This window comes from Adiantum capillus-veneris, chromosome 18 (genome assembly GCF_014529385.1).
Source record: "Adiantum capillus-veneris isolate H3 chromosome 18, ASM1452938v2, whole genome shotgun sequence".
In the NCBI taxonomy this organism is placed as follows: Eukaryota; Viridiplantae; Streptophyta; class Polypodiopsida; order Polypodiales; family Pteridaceae; genus Adiantum; species Adiantum capillus-veneris.
Genome location: NC_140948.1, coordinates 49024565 through 49039895, shown reverse-complemented (window position 1 = coordinate 49039895; position 15331 = coordinate 49024565). Strand labels below are relative to the sequence as shown.

Below are 15331 nucleotides of genomic sequence, written 5' to 3'. Positions count from 1 at the left end.
ACACACTTACATAGAAGTAGAAAAAAGCTCTATGGTGTTCACACACACACACACACATAGAAGGAGACAAAAGTTGTTGCCTATTCTCAACTTCTCATTCTAAAAACAAGCGAAGAAAAGGAAGAGCGAGAATAATGCATCATTGCAAAAGGAGGAAGAAGAAATTTCATTCTTTTTCTTCACACACACACACACACACACACACATGTACACATGCATTACAGTCAGAAGCTGCATTGTTTTGTATACTCACATAGCATTACATTTTTTATTCAAAAGCCCACGTTTGTCAAAATGCAATTGCATGACAACGCATTTATGTGGTTTCCAATGAATGGTTTCAAGTTGCACATTGGGTCATGGCATCGTGTGTACACGTATGAGACTACTGTCGATCATGTCCAAAATTTCATGCATGTTTATCAATATTCCGTAGAATGTCTTCTCCACCTCTAGTCACGGTTGGCATGCGGAGAGCTAGGCGAGGGGAGGCTCGTGTGTCTTCTAGGCCCTCTTGGGCAATGCACTTACAGTCGGCGCTAGTGGGAGATGAATGTGAAGAGTATGTTCCTCTTTCCCAGGATGCCATGCCTTTTGAGCAGGTTTCCTACATTGGTTTGATGGAGGAGGCTATGGTTATGCCTCCTTCAACTGGGAAAAAAAAATCCAAGGTAGATATATCCTCGCAATCGCAGGCTCCGAGTGAGCAGCCAAAGATCACAAATACAAGGACTCAACCACCAATGCAGACACCACAAGAAGCAAACATAAGCACAAAAGGGACTAAGCGTGCGAGGGCAACACCAGTTATATGGGATGACTATAGCATGCATACTCTCTTGCGAGTCCATGAGAAGCAACGGTCACACATCAAGAAGGGTAATTTTTGCCCTAAGGATTGGGAAGATTTGGTCTTTGCTCTAAATCGAGAGATCTCAGAAAACTTCAATCCTGAGCATGCAAGAAACCGAATCGACACACTTAAGAAGCCCACAAGAAAGAGCTTTCAAAACAAAACTCTATTGGTAGTATTCCCAGCACCTAGCCATTTTTTGACCAGTGCGATGCTTTGTGGGGGAAGACTCCAAAGTGCTCAGGCATAGCTGGTTGTTAACCGTCATGGCTCATGGACACCCCATCACCTACGACGGACGTGTATTATGTATTTGGTAGAGTCAGGTACCGGGCTTGTCGGACCAATAGGAAAAGGGTAAGAGTGATCGCCGATGAGAGGCGCACTCTAACTGGGACATTCAAGGGATTAGTTGGCTAAGCATGGGCGCCCAAGTGTGAATGGGGTGAGCTCATATAAAAGCCAACTAAACCTAAAATTCACTCATTCTCTCATTTGTGCAATAGAAGAGTGCTCTTGCTCCATCTCCTTCTCCATCTTCTTCTTTTTCACCTCCTTGTGTGTGTGTGTATGTGTGTGAGAGAGAGAGGGAGAGTGTGTGTGCGATCGAGCATTACGAAGGCACGACGGCAGGGAAGCGGTTGAGCGCGGCACGACTGCAGCTTCTTCTTCATCGCGGTGAGGAATCCTCCACGGCAGGAGCATAGAGCGGTGAGTGACACACCATTGCCCTCTTTTGAGCTTGCTAGATTAGTCTTGTTGTGTGCTTGGAGCCATTTGTGGCTCGCACACGGTGTATCGGCAAGTCCCTTGCTTTGACAGTGCGGCAAGGAGCACACATTATTGGCGCCGCTGTCGAGGAATCGCCCTGCACTAAGCCCAAGAGGCACTTTGTGCTTCTCCTATGAGTTGTTTGTAGAAGGAAAGAAGAGGAAGAGGAAGAGGAATGAGTTGTTTTTCTGTAAGTTGTTAATTTCTGTGTTGTCTGCAAGTTCTGTGCTTTCTGCATAATGTTGTGTTTTCTGTTTGCACGCATTCTTTGCACAATTAGTAGTCGTTAGCTTGTTTGCAGTGAATGAATAAGCAGGTAGGCAGTTAGCAATTTCTGTTTGCACGCAGTCTGCACACAGTTTTCTGTCAAGGTTTGGCTGCACACAGTGTTTGCACAGCAAGGTAGTGAGAGAGGAAGAAGTTCGACAGTTAGTTCATTGTCAGAAGGCAGTTAACAGATTAGTTAGTAGATTAGTTAGTGGTTAGCAGCACTATTAGTAAGTAGATAAGGTAGTGAGTTGTCTGTGAGCTGTGAGCTGTTGACTTGGAGGTTAGGTAGGTGACAGTGTGTGTGGTCTGTGAGCTGTGAGTTGTTGACTGGGAGGTTAGGTAGGTGACAGTGTGTGTGACCAAGAAAGGGTCACCAAAACCGCGCGCGGTCGTCGCCCAAAAAAAAAAAAAAAACAACGAAAATATTTAAGCGTGAGTGACTAGGCGGCCACACTAAAATTTTGATCGGGATCGGGATCATTTCCCCAAGCCCAAGTCCTCAGTCTTATGATATATACTAGACTCACTCTTATATATATACCCTACTCCCTCAAGAGGGAATGAGAGCATGTGGGGCAAGTCCTCCACTCTCCTCCCTTCTCTTCCCACTTGCACCCTTAGACTTTCTAATTCGGGCCTAGTTCCCTACTAGAAATTGACGGTTTTAGGGATTCCGAGGGCATAAAGTGACCAAACGGAGGGCTGTAAAGCACGGCATGTCCCTCTGACCAAAACGCTCGTTTTGAGCTATCATACGTTCTATTCTATAGCTGGGTCAGAAAAAAAAGGGCCAAAACATCAAAAAATAAGAAAAGACTTGGGTTGCAAAACACCCAAAATTACTAGGTGAGCAGCCTTCACGGGCCCTCACTGACACTTTTAGGGGATCCAAGTCATATGAACCTAGGCTTTGGACGAGTGTTGGAGCACGAGCATATTGGTAGTGCCTCCATTTACGCGGGCACCCATTATTCCTCCACCCTAGGTTCTGGACCTTCGGCCGGGACTCAAGGTAGCGCGACCCAAGATCCTCATATCGCGTCTAGTGATTCTTCCTCTGACTACGAAGTCATGGAGGGGTATCCTACACCAAACCCTGATAGTTCAAGTCAAGACATGCATGACATGGGCCCACGGCCCGGGTCTAGCGTGTTTAGCCGCTTAAAAGAGACCCTTAGTAGAGCTACTCGCTCCGAACATGCGGTTAATGAAATAAATGAAGGGAGTGGGGAAGTAAATTCGTCATTCATGCCTAAAATGGACCCTATGCTTCTTGAGAGTGTGCATGTGAATGTTCCATCCACTGCACCTCCGGATCCTTTAGGACTATCTCCCTCTGAGGTTTTACTACCCGATGGTAGGAGTCTTGCCGAAGTGCAAGAGATCGAACGCAATATGCAAGCAACAAGGGAGAGGGAAATTGAGAACCTACGAAGGCTAGAACACAGTCGAGCCCTGAAAGCAAAGGCTCCTATGACAACAATCATGCCAGCCGAGCAACCGAGTGCTCCCAAGGTAGCAGTCATGGAGGGGCAAGCTATGGGGAGCAATAATGCTTCCACTTCAAGGGAAACCTCCAGCACGCCAGGCCTAGATGGGATATTCCTAAACGAAAATTTGGAGTATGAACTACAAGCAGAAGATTTAACTGATCGGTACACAGGACACACCTATCATGTGGGTTGGTAAGATGTTCTACAATCCACATCGGGTGCTACTAGCATAGATGAGCAACAATAGAAAGTCTGTGATGTCCTCCATAGGATTGTCGAGTTAGAAAGACAGAACACAGGGATCAACATGCCTTCAACAGGCCTAATGAGATTCTTAGATACGGGAAAGGCCAACCAACCAACCCTGTCACAAATGGAGACTCCCTCAGTGAGCCCCATTGATCCTCCATATGTTGTTTCGCCAGGAGCCTCAGTACAATCTGAGCCCACAAGTGGCAGCTTTACCTTCCCAAATCTAGCTCCTCTTTCTCTTAATGACACTACGGCTACCATGCATATCCCAATGGTGAGCATGACAAGAAGTACACCATGGAGTTCATTTGTTAACACTGCGCCGATGCCTAGTAGCACAGTGCCCCCAACTATACCCACATGTATGTATCAATCATGTGCACCTATCGTACCTCAGCCTCATGTAGCTCCTACACCTCCGATTATTCCAAGAGCTTACAATCCACAATCGAATTATCCAAGCTCTTATACAAGTGGAGCCATGCCATTTAATAATAACATGCCATATCAGGCACCCCCTATGCCTAGGGCCACGCCTGTAAACTTTGGACCACCGTCTGGTACACCACCATACGAAATTTGGGACCCAAGAGCCGCGCGTATGCCAAGGCCAAGGCCAACTCCCATCTCACATGTGGTTCCAGGAGCACATACACCCATTATACCTGCTCAAATAGGAGATCTGGCAGCATTTGCTCAAACTATCGGTCGCTCTATTGCGGAAAACATGCGTAGTGCACTTGATAGAGAGCCTAGGAGCAAGGCAGTTCAAGTAGCTAAGCTCACACAGAAATTCAATGGAGACGGAGATGCTAGAAAGCATATGGAATTCTTTGAACATGTGTGCGATTCCTTGGAAGAGCACAATGAGCTACATAAGTGTAAGGCTTTGAGTTTGACCCTAAGCGGAAAGGCTGGAGATTGGTATAGAACCTTAAGAGTAGAAGAAAAAACGATCTACTCTACTCTTAGGAGACTGTTCTTAAAAGAATACATACGAGAGGGAGTACTTTGGGGTGTAGCCTCTCAGCTCCAGAAAGCCCAACGAGAAGAAGGTGAATCCGTGAGAGACTTCATTAGTCGCCTAAAGAATTTGAATTCTCCATGCAATCCAAACGAGCGATTCAACAACAACCAATTGCTCGATAGATTCATTAGGGGACTACGACATGAAAGTATCTATAATGGCCTAGTCATTAGAGGTATCACTACTTGGGAAGCAGTCACCATGAATGCAATCCAATTGGAGGATAATTTAATGATTGCAGGAGAAAGAGTGTATGCCGAGCCGAAGTCTAGTAGCTCGCAAGCATCAGGGCATGAGCCAATGAAGATAAAGCCAATCGTGAAAGAGCAAACGATATCTGAGATGACTTTGGCAGATCTCACAAAGGCCATCCAAGAAAGCCTTAGGGGTAATCGTGCTCCACAAAACACTCATATGTATCCAAGAAGGGAGCAACAATGGTGCTCAATTTGCTTGGGCCCACATACTACGAGTGAATGCCCTACTTTCAGAGTAAAGTTTAACGGGACTTGTAATGCGTGTGGTAGGTATGGCCATCAAGCGAAGGATTGCCTAATGCTTAAACGCATCATGGAAAATAGACCGCCTATAACTTGGGCAGATTCACCTCGAGTTCCTACATTGATGCCTACCCCACCCATAGAGCAACAACTGCCATTACAGCACATGGTCCCTAGAACCCAAAATGTGGTCCAAACCACACCGTTGCCACCTCCAGTGCTGTAATGCATCAGTGAATGCACTCACACGGTCGATGCTCCAAAAGCAAAATTACATCCTCGAAGAGAGAGATGATGCATCCATTGGCCGAGCGAGAAAGAAGAAAACACGAAGAAAGAAATCCCTTAATGCTTCTAGCTCAAAACCTAGTTCAAAGACTAACATAGGGACAGGAGAGGATCCCGTGTATATGAATGACCCTGAGGATGACTCAGATTCGATAGAGACCACGGAGACCAAAACTGTTACTACAAAGGAAAAAGCCAGTGAGGAGGATCACGAGAGGGAATTAAGACGAACACCAAAAGAGTATTCAAAGTTAAACTACCCAGTTGAGAACCCCCAAGATAAACCACGAGAGACAAAAAATGAGGATTGCAAGAGAAAGATTGGAACCTATCCAAACCCAACAGTGGAAATTGAACGAGTCCAACAACTGAGGGGTTTGGTGGAAGAAACTCAACGAACATTAGAACCTGAACCCAAACATATCCAGATGTCGGACACAGTGTTTCCCACACAAGTTCAACCTCACAAGAAGTACAGGCCGTTAGCTATACCCAGTATCATTCAAGAAGAGAGTGAGGGTAGGACATCTGAAAGTGGACACACACCTTTCCTACTAGAGAGAATGTTTGGTGAGGGAATGCCCGAACCCCTTGAGGAAGTGGACATTCCATCTTCACCATTCTCTTGTCAGGGTACTACGTCCCACAAGATGCCATTAAATGTTACCAAATTGATGGATTCCATGTCTTCAGAAGTTAGAACCACCATCATGTCCAAACTATATAAAGACCCCGAGCTAGTCTCAGCTCTTTGAGCCTTCCTCAATGGAGACTTACAGGCCGGATTACCACAGTTTTCACATATGAACAAACCTGACTCGGTAATGAATGATGAGGAACATTTAGCACCACCATCTGACCTAGCGGGACATGAATCTGTAATTGAAGTACCCGTTAACAAGTTGGGGCAATACTTTGAAGGTGATGAATCTAATGCTACTCTACCAATCACTACTAAAGGATTAACTGTAAAGGGGGTCCTTGACGGTGGTGTGGGAGTCAGCATGGTGACAAAGAGTTGTTGGGAGTCTATGGGGCGACCTCACCTTGAAGCCACAAGCGTAGTAGTAAAAATGGCTAATGGATCTATTGTTACGCCTATTGGAATGCTAAAGGATCTCAGAATCAAGGTCTTGGGACACAAGGTAAGGCAAAATTTAATTGTTATGGATTTTTCCAAGCATTCTATGTCATTTGAGATGATCTTAGGGCGTCCATTCATGAGGGAAGCAAAAATGGTGCATGACTGGTCCAAAAACCACGTCTACTTACAGTTCCAAGACTCTGTCATTCGAGTTGATCTTTTAAGTGGTCAAACGCATCCTCTAGGAAATAAATTCATCATTGATAATCGATCAGACACAACAATTCACTCAACTCCATTACAGTATTGTTACACATGTAACGAAGACACGGATATTGGGGAGAACTCTCCTTATATGGATATCCTACCCGAAATGGCTGAGTCAGACAATGTCGATTGGGTACACCTAGCGGCAGCTATAGATACATGGGGAGCTAGAGGAACAACCTGGGTAACACCAGATGGGGAAGAGATACCACACATTGCACCAGTAAACATGTTAGGTGTAGCGCATGTAACATCCGATGATAAGAAAGAGGCACACCTACCTGAGAGTGAAACCGATGATTCCTCAAAGGCTTCAAGCCAATACACATCAGAAACGGAATCTCAGGGAGAAATGGATTCAGAACCTGAGGAAACATCGAGTGAGCCAAGTATAGAAACTGAACACTCAAGGTCTAGTACGACCATCTATGGTAATTTATATGAGAGTGAAGAAGATACAAGCGAAGACCTATCAAGCGAGTCGAGTTCAAACATTTACCAAAATCAAAACCTTAACAAGAAACAAAGGTCATATAAGAGACGACGATATCAAGCAAATGTGAGAGCTAGGATAAACAAGGAAAGATCTACTGCAGAATGGCTTAGCTATCTAGGGGCATGTGATGCTCATCGAAAGCTAGTAGACAATTGGGGTGAACATCTCCAGAGTGTCATGTGGTGCAGCCCGCGACCCATTGACCTCGCTCAATTGGAGGTTACAGAGCCGAAATTGAGTCGAACTATAAGAAGAAGTCAAAACCGAGAGTTAGCACAACAACAAAAGGAGGCAGAACTAAAAGAAAGGTCTCCGTCAGGACAAGAGCCTGCTGACTTACATACGGCTCCTGAACATTTTAAATCTTATACCACGGGGGAGCGAAAGGTTGTGTATGCCAAAGCCCAACGAATACCTACCAATGGAAGCAATGGAGTCTATGATGGTCCAGCGGTAGTTAAAGAGATAGAATTAGCAGAAGCAAGTGAGGAGTCTAAACCAATCTTTATTGCTCAAGACCTTACCGAAACTGAAGAGGCTGTACTTAAGGAGCTCCTCAAGGAATACAAGGATATCTTTGCTTGGACATATCATGACATGAAGGGCATTCCACCTTCTGTGGTGCAACATACAATTCCCATGATCAACACTGCTAAACCCGTCCAGCAACGACCCTATCCAATGAATCCTAAGTACGCCAATATTGTACAAGAGGAGATTGAAAAACTTATCCAATGTGGATTCATATACCCTATTGAGCACTCAGAATGGGTTTCTCCAATAGTCATTGTGCCCAAAAAGAATGGGAAACTAAGAGTGTGCGTGGACCTCAAGAAAGTTAATGCAGCTACTAGGAGAGATCATTATCCCTTGCCATATTCAGAACATGTGCTTGAAAGAGTTGCGGGCAAGGAAGCTTATAACTTTTTAGATGGGTACTCTGGTTACAATCAAATCACAATTGCATTAGAGGACCAAGCTAAAATTGCTTTTATCACAGAGTTTGGAGTGTTTGCATTTCGTGTTATGGCTTTTGGCTTAACGAATGCCCCTGCTACATTCCAACGATTAATAAACACTGCGTTTAAAGAATTTCTAAGGGAGTTTTGTGAAGCTTTCCTAGACGACCTTTGTGTTTATTCTTCTTGGGAGAAGCATTTGTTATATCTACGAAAAATATTTGAAAGGTGCAGATTTTATCGCATCTCATTGAACCCTTTCAAATGCCAATTTTGGGTTAAGCATGGAGTCATTCTAGGGCATATAGTGTCCAAGAACGGAATATCCACAGATGAGAGTAAGATTAAAGCCATTGCCTATTTGCCACCACCTACGAACTATAAAGGAGTTCAAAGATGTATGGGCCATGTTGGTTATTATCGAAGATTTATTTTAAACTTTGCCGAGATAGCACGTCCATTGTACAAGCTTCTTATCGAGTTTCACTGGATGGAAGAATGTCATCAATCTTATGAGTTATTAAAGAAGGCCCTAACAAGTGCTCCAATCCTGCGAACACCCGATTGGAATGTACCTTTTCATGTGCATATTGATGCATCAAATTTTGCTATTGGGTGTGTTCTAACTCAACCAGGAGAACATAAATTGGACTACCCTATTAGCTTTGCAAGTCGCCAATTAAATGATGCCGAGATGAACTACACTACTACAGAGCGCGAAGGTCTAGCTATGATTTACGCAGTAAAGAAATTTTGCTATTACCTTCTTGCTACCAAGTTTGTGTTTTATGTTGATCATCAAGAATTGCTATATTTGGTAAACAAGCCGTGTTCCACAGGTCGAATTACACGATGGTTGTTAATTCTTCTTGAGTTTGACTTCACCGTTTTTGTGAGGCCTGGGAAGAAACATGTCATGGCGGATCATTTATCTCGTATCCCTAATGGCGAAGCTCCTACGGGGGTTGATGATGAATTGCCTGATACTCCTTTGTTCATTGTTGAGACAATGCCTGAATGGAGTGAAAAGATTGTTAACTTCTTAGTTAATGGTTTTCCACCCAAAGAACTGCGAAAAGATATAGCTCGAAAATTAATCAAGGAATGCGAACCCTATTCCTTACTGGCTGGAACTCTCTATAAGAGAGGAAAAGATGATGTTCTTAGACCCTCTGCCCGTGAGGATGAGTATTTATATATTCTACAAGAGGCACGCATGGGAGTAGCTGGTGGTCACTTTTCAGGAAACTTGACTGCCCGAAAGATCTTACAGTCAGGCTATTGGTGGCCCACTCTGTTTAAGGATGCATCATTGTTTGCAAAGGGATGTGATGAATGCCAACGCTTCAACAAGCCACAAAGAAGGGATAGGATGCCTCTACATCCCATCAAGGTAACCCAACCCTTTGAAAAGTGGGGCTTAGACTTTGTAGGACCGATTAGTCCGGCTGCACGTAACACGCAATCACGATATATCATTGTGGCTACCGACTATGTAACCAAATGGGTTGAAGCAAAAGCAACACAAAAGGCGGATGCAAAAACAACAGCTAAGTTCCTCTTTGAGAACATTATCACACGTTTTGGATGCCCCTTTGAACTTGTGAGTGACAATGGAACTCATTTTATAAATGAAGTAATAAAAGAACTCACATCAAACTTCATGATATCTCACCACAAGTCTACACCCTATTATCCCCAAGCAAATGGCAACAAAACTCTCATCTCCATTTTGACAAAGACAGTTGAGGCTCATCGCACTGATTGGGACCTAAAGCTTACATCAGCTTTATGGGCTTATCGTACTGCGTATAAAGTTGCTATTAATTGCACACCGTTTAAGATGGTGTATGGCCAAGAAGCAGTTATGCCATGGGAATTTGTCATTCCTAGTCTTCGAGTAGCTTCTCAAGAAGGTTGGGATGGTAACCCCTTAGTGGAGCGATTATATATCCTGGAAAGGCTAGATGAAGAGAGGCAATTAGCTGGGCGAAATGCTCTAGTGGAGAAGGATAGGAGAAAGAAGTGGTTTGATAGCCATTTAAAGGATAAAGACATCAAGGTTGGTGATAAAATTCTTATGTACGGGGTACGTAATGAAAAGAAGAAATTGAAATACGCTGGTAAGGGGCCATATCGAGTGTGTGAAATTACCCCGCAAGGTACCATTCGTGTGGAGACTCTATATGGAGTTGAAACCATTGGATTCCTTAATGGGAGTAAATTCAAAAGATATTATGATCCTCTAAGCCAGGAAGAGTTGCAAGCCATCCATCAAAAGAAGGCTGCCAAGGAACAAGCAGAGCTTTAAAAAATCCAAGCAAGAGTTGAGGCTCGAGAACGACAACAACGTCTTAGACGCCAACGAGAGGCTAATCTGGGAATCACGCAAGCATTTTTCGAGGACACAGATGACGACTCATTAGAATCTGAGCCACCCCTACGATACCCAATTGAGCTAAATAGCCCCTATGGGAAAGTACTATACAATGCCTTATTAGATACGGGAGCTAAACACAATTTGTTATCCTATGGAGTTTGGTGTCAATTAGGGAAAGCGACCCTATCCCCGAGTACGATGCAAGTCAAGGGCATTAATAAAGAGAAAGTTGTTATTCTTAGAGTCCTTCAGACCCCTGTTGTCTATGAAAATGGAAGCATAGTGCAGAGGTTTCTAGTCATGCCCGCGGGAGCTATGGAAGGCAACGTAAACCTGGGACGCACGTGGATGTTGGAAACCAAATGCACTATCGATTGGGATACTGTTAGTGTCACGACGCGACCACTGACTCTTACCCCTATCATTCAAGCAAAGTCACCTACGTTGCAAACTCTAGCAAAGTTGAAGGATAGCCAACATTCACAAGCCAAGGTGGTTAACTCGTCTTTGCCAGCTACCCATGAACCTAGCACTTCAACACTTGTAGTTGCAGCAACCAGTAATATTGCAAGTACTCATCCATGACCTAAGAGTACATATCAATGGGTCCCTAAGGCCTTACTTCCAACTACCTCAACCCTCCCATCCATTCCAAGAAAAAATTTCCTGGGAAAACCAAGAGCGCGCCCTAGGAGAGTCAAGACCAAATCACGATGGATTCCAAAACAACTATTAGAAGCCCAAGGCTACTATGATGGAAATGAGCAAATTTGGGTACCTAAACGTAAAATGTGTCCTTCCCTATCGACAACAAACCCATATGAGTCAAGCAGTGTAACGCTAAAGCCAATGGCAGACTGTGGGAAGGGAAAGATCACAGAATGCTACACACCTAGTCCAGAGCTAGTTTGGGCTCCAAAGCAAAATCAATTTATTCCACCTAGCTCAGGAAGGGGGGAGTTCCATGAAGCTTCTAGCTCCTCATGTAATACATCCATAGAGGTAAAAGCTTCTACACAGCCTCCATCTATAGTAGTGGACCTCCATGAAGCTACAAAAGAATCCACACCTCCCAGTGTTCAAGAATCACCTGATGAACCACTTCAAGTTCGATCTTGGGAGAGTACCTTACCACCCTTGCAACTTGACGAGGCACCTAGGGTAATAGAAAACTATTGGCAAAAATCCTCACCTATTACCAACTGGAACAATTGGTTTCAAAGGGTGACGACATCATTTCAAATAGTATGATCTACCCAAGGAAGGGGGGAGTGTTTGTGGACATCCATTATTCACTTGCTTCCCTCTCAACCTTTCTCCTTGACCTCTTAATCTCCAATCTTAGGGAATGTATATATAAAGCCTTATACTCACAAAAACAAGATAAAAAAGTAAAAGATCAAGAGCCATAACACAAATCATAAAAACAAATTATGCACAAGAACACGACCCTTGTAATATTTGCACTCTAACCATCATCTATTTGCGTGTACAGATATGGCTAGTACGCTAGAGTCATCCACTCCTGCCTTGGGTGAGAGGTACCCTCGTTACTTTTCACAAATATTTCACATGGTCTTTCCAGTGCTTGCATGTGAATGGGATTTGATAGGTACGCTAGCATGTGAGAGGAATTTTGAGGAGTTAGAATGGCTAATACGTCTCTTGACCACATCTGATCCATACTTAGTAGAGAGCGTTTCTCCCATTTCACAAGCCTACCCTTTTTACCAAGATGACTATAGGCGTCTAGTGACCTTCTTAGTAAACATGGGCACCTATGATGAAGAAGAAAATTTACAGGACTACACGGATGGCACATATGGTCTCATGGATGATGAATTTGTTTATCTCGACGATGAGGATAGGGGTTTAACCTTAGGGTTTCCCCCCAACCTCTACAATATCCTATTCCCTTGACTCTCTAGGGGGAGTGCAAATAATTAGGTTAGGGTTCCTTATGTTTTTTGTTGTGTTCAATAAGTGTTGGTACCTTTTTCCACTAATGTGCCTCCTGGAGGTATTCCTTTTGTTTCCTAGTGTGTACAGGAGCGTGTTGCTATTGGTAGGATTTGGACCTTCATGGAATCTTTATCTCGACTCACTCTTCAAATCAAGCGCGACCATCGACCAAACAGGTGTTTCTTGTCCATTAGCATTGCCCCTTATCTTTTTTGCATCTATGATTGTCAGCTTTAATTGTGATTGGTAGCCTAATATTCACCGCATTTGCTTAGTATCAAACATTTAATTCAATGTAATTTTTTGTCATAATCACTTGTCTAGGTTTAAAAATCAAGTAGTCCGACAAACTAGTTTGACCAAGTTAGGTGTTAGAAATCTTCTCTTAATACCATGGGGAATGCCTTCCTAATAATCAATGGTTACTTAGGTTCTTAATCCGATTTAGGCAGCATTGTGTGAAATGTACTAGGGATTTCTAGTGGGCTTGACCCTATTGACCTTTCGCTTAAGTATTATAAAGGGAGTTTACTAGTGTGATGAGCCTGGGGAGGTGTATCAGTGTTATATGACCCCCCAAAGTTACAAAATTAAAATGCTGAAAATGAACAAACAAAAAATCAAAGTGCCACACTGTAAAATCTTAAGCTGGAAGAGAAATCTCAGCTTGATTTGGTACTTCACTCACATGTATTGCCTATGGTACTAGAGCCCTAGAGGTTCCCAGTGTGGGCGCTTTTCCTTGAAAAGCAAAAAACCCAAGGCATACAAAATAAGCACACACATCAAAATTGAATCACTGTGAAAAGACTTTGGGGGGTCAAAGAAAAAGTAATCAGTCAGGCGATGATTTCATGAGAAATTCCTTTTATGGTGGCTTAACTACAAGGTCTTCTAGATATAGCCTCTAGTCAGCCCTCGAACATGAATACTTGGCTCTCGCGATTAAACAACTTAATTGACCACAGAAAATTAAGAAGCTTACCCATGGTATTAATATTCGATCTCTAGTGCCTTTCGACCGTCAAATTAGCAACCCCTGACTTGTTTAATTTTTTACCTTAACATCTGTTTATGCATTTAATTACATTGCAATTTAATGTTCATTGTTGACAAATTGTTTGAAATTCTTTTACTAATCAAATTGTCTACCTAAAACTGCATATGCTTTTTAATCACTTATGAGAATGCAATTACTGTGCCAATGTTGTTTGATTTTGCAGTGACTGAAGAAGGCTAAGGACATTCATCTCAAATGCTCTTCCACCTCGACGAACGAGCTTCAACTCAATAGCTTCCGAGGACGGAATCTACATCAGGAAGGGGGGCATGTTAACCCTCACGTCTCACGGACACCCCATCACCTACGACGGACGTGTATTATGTATTTGGTAGAGTCAGGTACCGGGCTTGTCAGACCAATAGGAAAAGGGTAAGAGTGATCGCCGATGAGAGGCGCACTCTAACTGGGACATTCAAGGGATTAGTTGGCTAAGCATGGGCACCCAAGTGTGAATGGGGTGAGCTCATATAAAAGCCAACTAAACCTAAAATTCACTCATTCTCTCATTTGTGCAATAGAAGAGTGCTCTTGCTCCATCTCCATCTCCATCTTCTTCTTTTTCACCTCCTCGTGTGTGTGTGTATGTGTGTGAGAGAGAGGGAGAGTGTGTGTGTGCGATCGAGCATTACGAAGGCACGACGGCGGCGAAGTGGTTGAGCGCGGCACGACTGCAGCTTCTTCTTCATCGCGGCGAGGAATCCTCCACGGCAGGAGCATAGAGCGGTGAGTGACACACCATTGCCCTCTTTTGAGCTTGCTAGATTAGTCTTGTTGTGTGCTTGGAGCCATTTGTGGCTCGCACACGGTGTATCGGCAAGTCCCTTGCTTCGACAGTGCGGCAAGGAGCGCACACTGGTGCACTTGACAGTGAGAGCCACAGGCCTATATCCTCCACATCAGATACACCCATAGACCTGGATGGTGTTGAGAACGATGGTAGCTCGGGTCAAAATTCACAACCTGATACTGTGGATTTGGACGGTGTATTTGGAAAGAAAGTCAAGCAATCGAAAAAATATAGCTTGGGCACAGTGGCCAAGACAATGGGAGGTGGGATGAAACATATGTGTGAGGCCTACGAGCATGCAGAAGATAAGAGGACAAACACCTTGCAAGAGCTTGAGACTGCCAGCATGCTACATGAGGAGAGACTCGCAAAGATCAGAGAGGAGGAAGAGATGAAGCGTCACCAGATCTTCTTGGAGATCGGCAAGCTTATCTCTAAGAAGCCAGAGCAGTAAGTTTATTTGAACTTCATCTTAGTAAAATCTACATTTGTTTTGAGCACTACCACATTTCGTTGCAGAATAATTAATATATAGACATGTTTGTTTTTGTGCAGGTGAGTTTTTGGAGTAGCATTCCATTGTGTCGTCTTGTGTGTGTCCTTACTCGTATTCAGGTATGTCTTAACTAAACTTGGTAGTTTGGATTTTTATTTGCTTTGCGTTATTTTGTGATTCCAAATTAGTATGTTTGTTTTAAATCATAGGATGGAAGAGTGGGTGCTTCTCTTTGGGATGATGACATTATTGAGTGACGGTACATCACATGGTCACGGCTTGGAGGAATTGGAAGATAACAACTTCTTCATACTTATGTTTACTTATGCATGGTTGTGTTGTGGGATGGCGGGTGCGCTTGAGTCAGTGGCATGGCGTTTTGC

The 15331-nt window shown here is 43.7% G+C and overlaps 1 pseudogene; it reads left to right on the top strand.

Annotated features, from left to right (window-relative positions):
• Nucleotides 1–620: 620 nt before the first annotated feature.
• LOC147435623 (uncharacterized) lies at nucleotides 621–15205 on the top strand (annotated as a pseudogene).
• The last annotated feature ends 126 nt before the right edge of the window (nucleotides 15206–15331 follow it).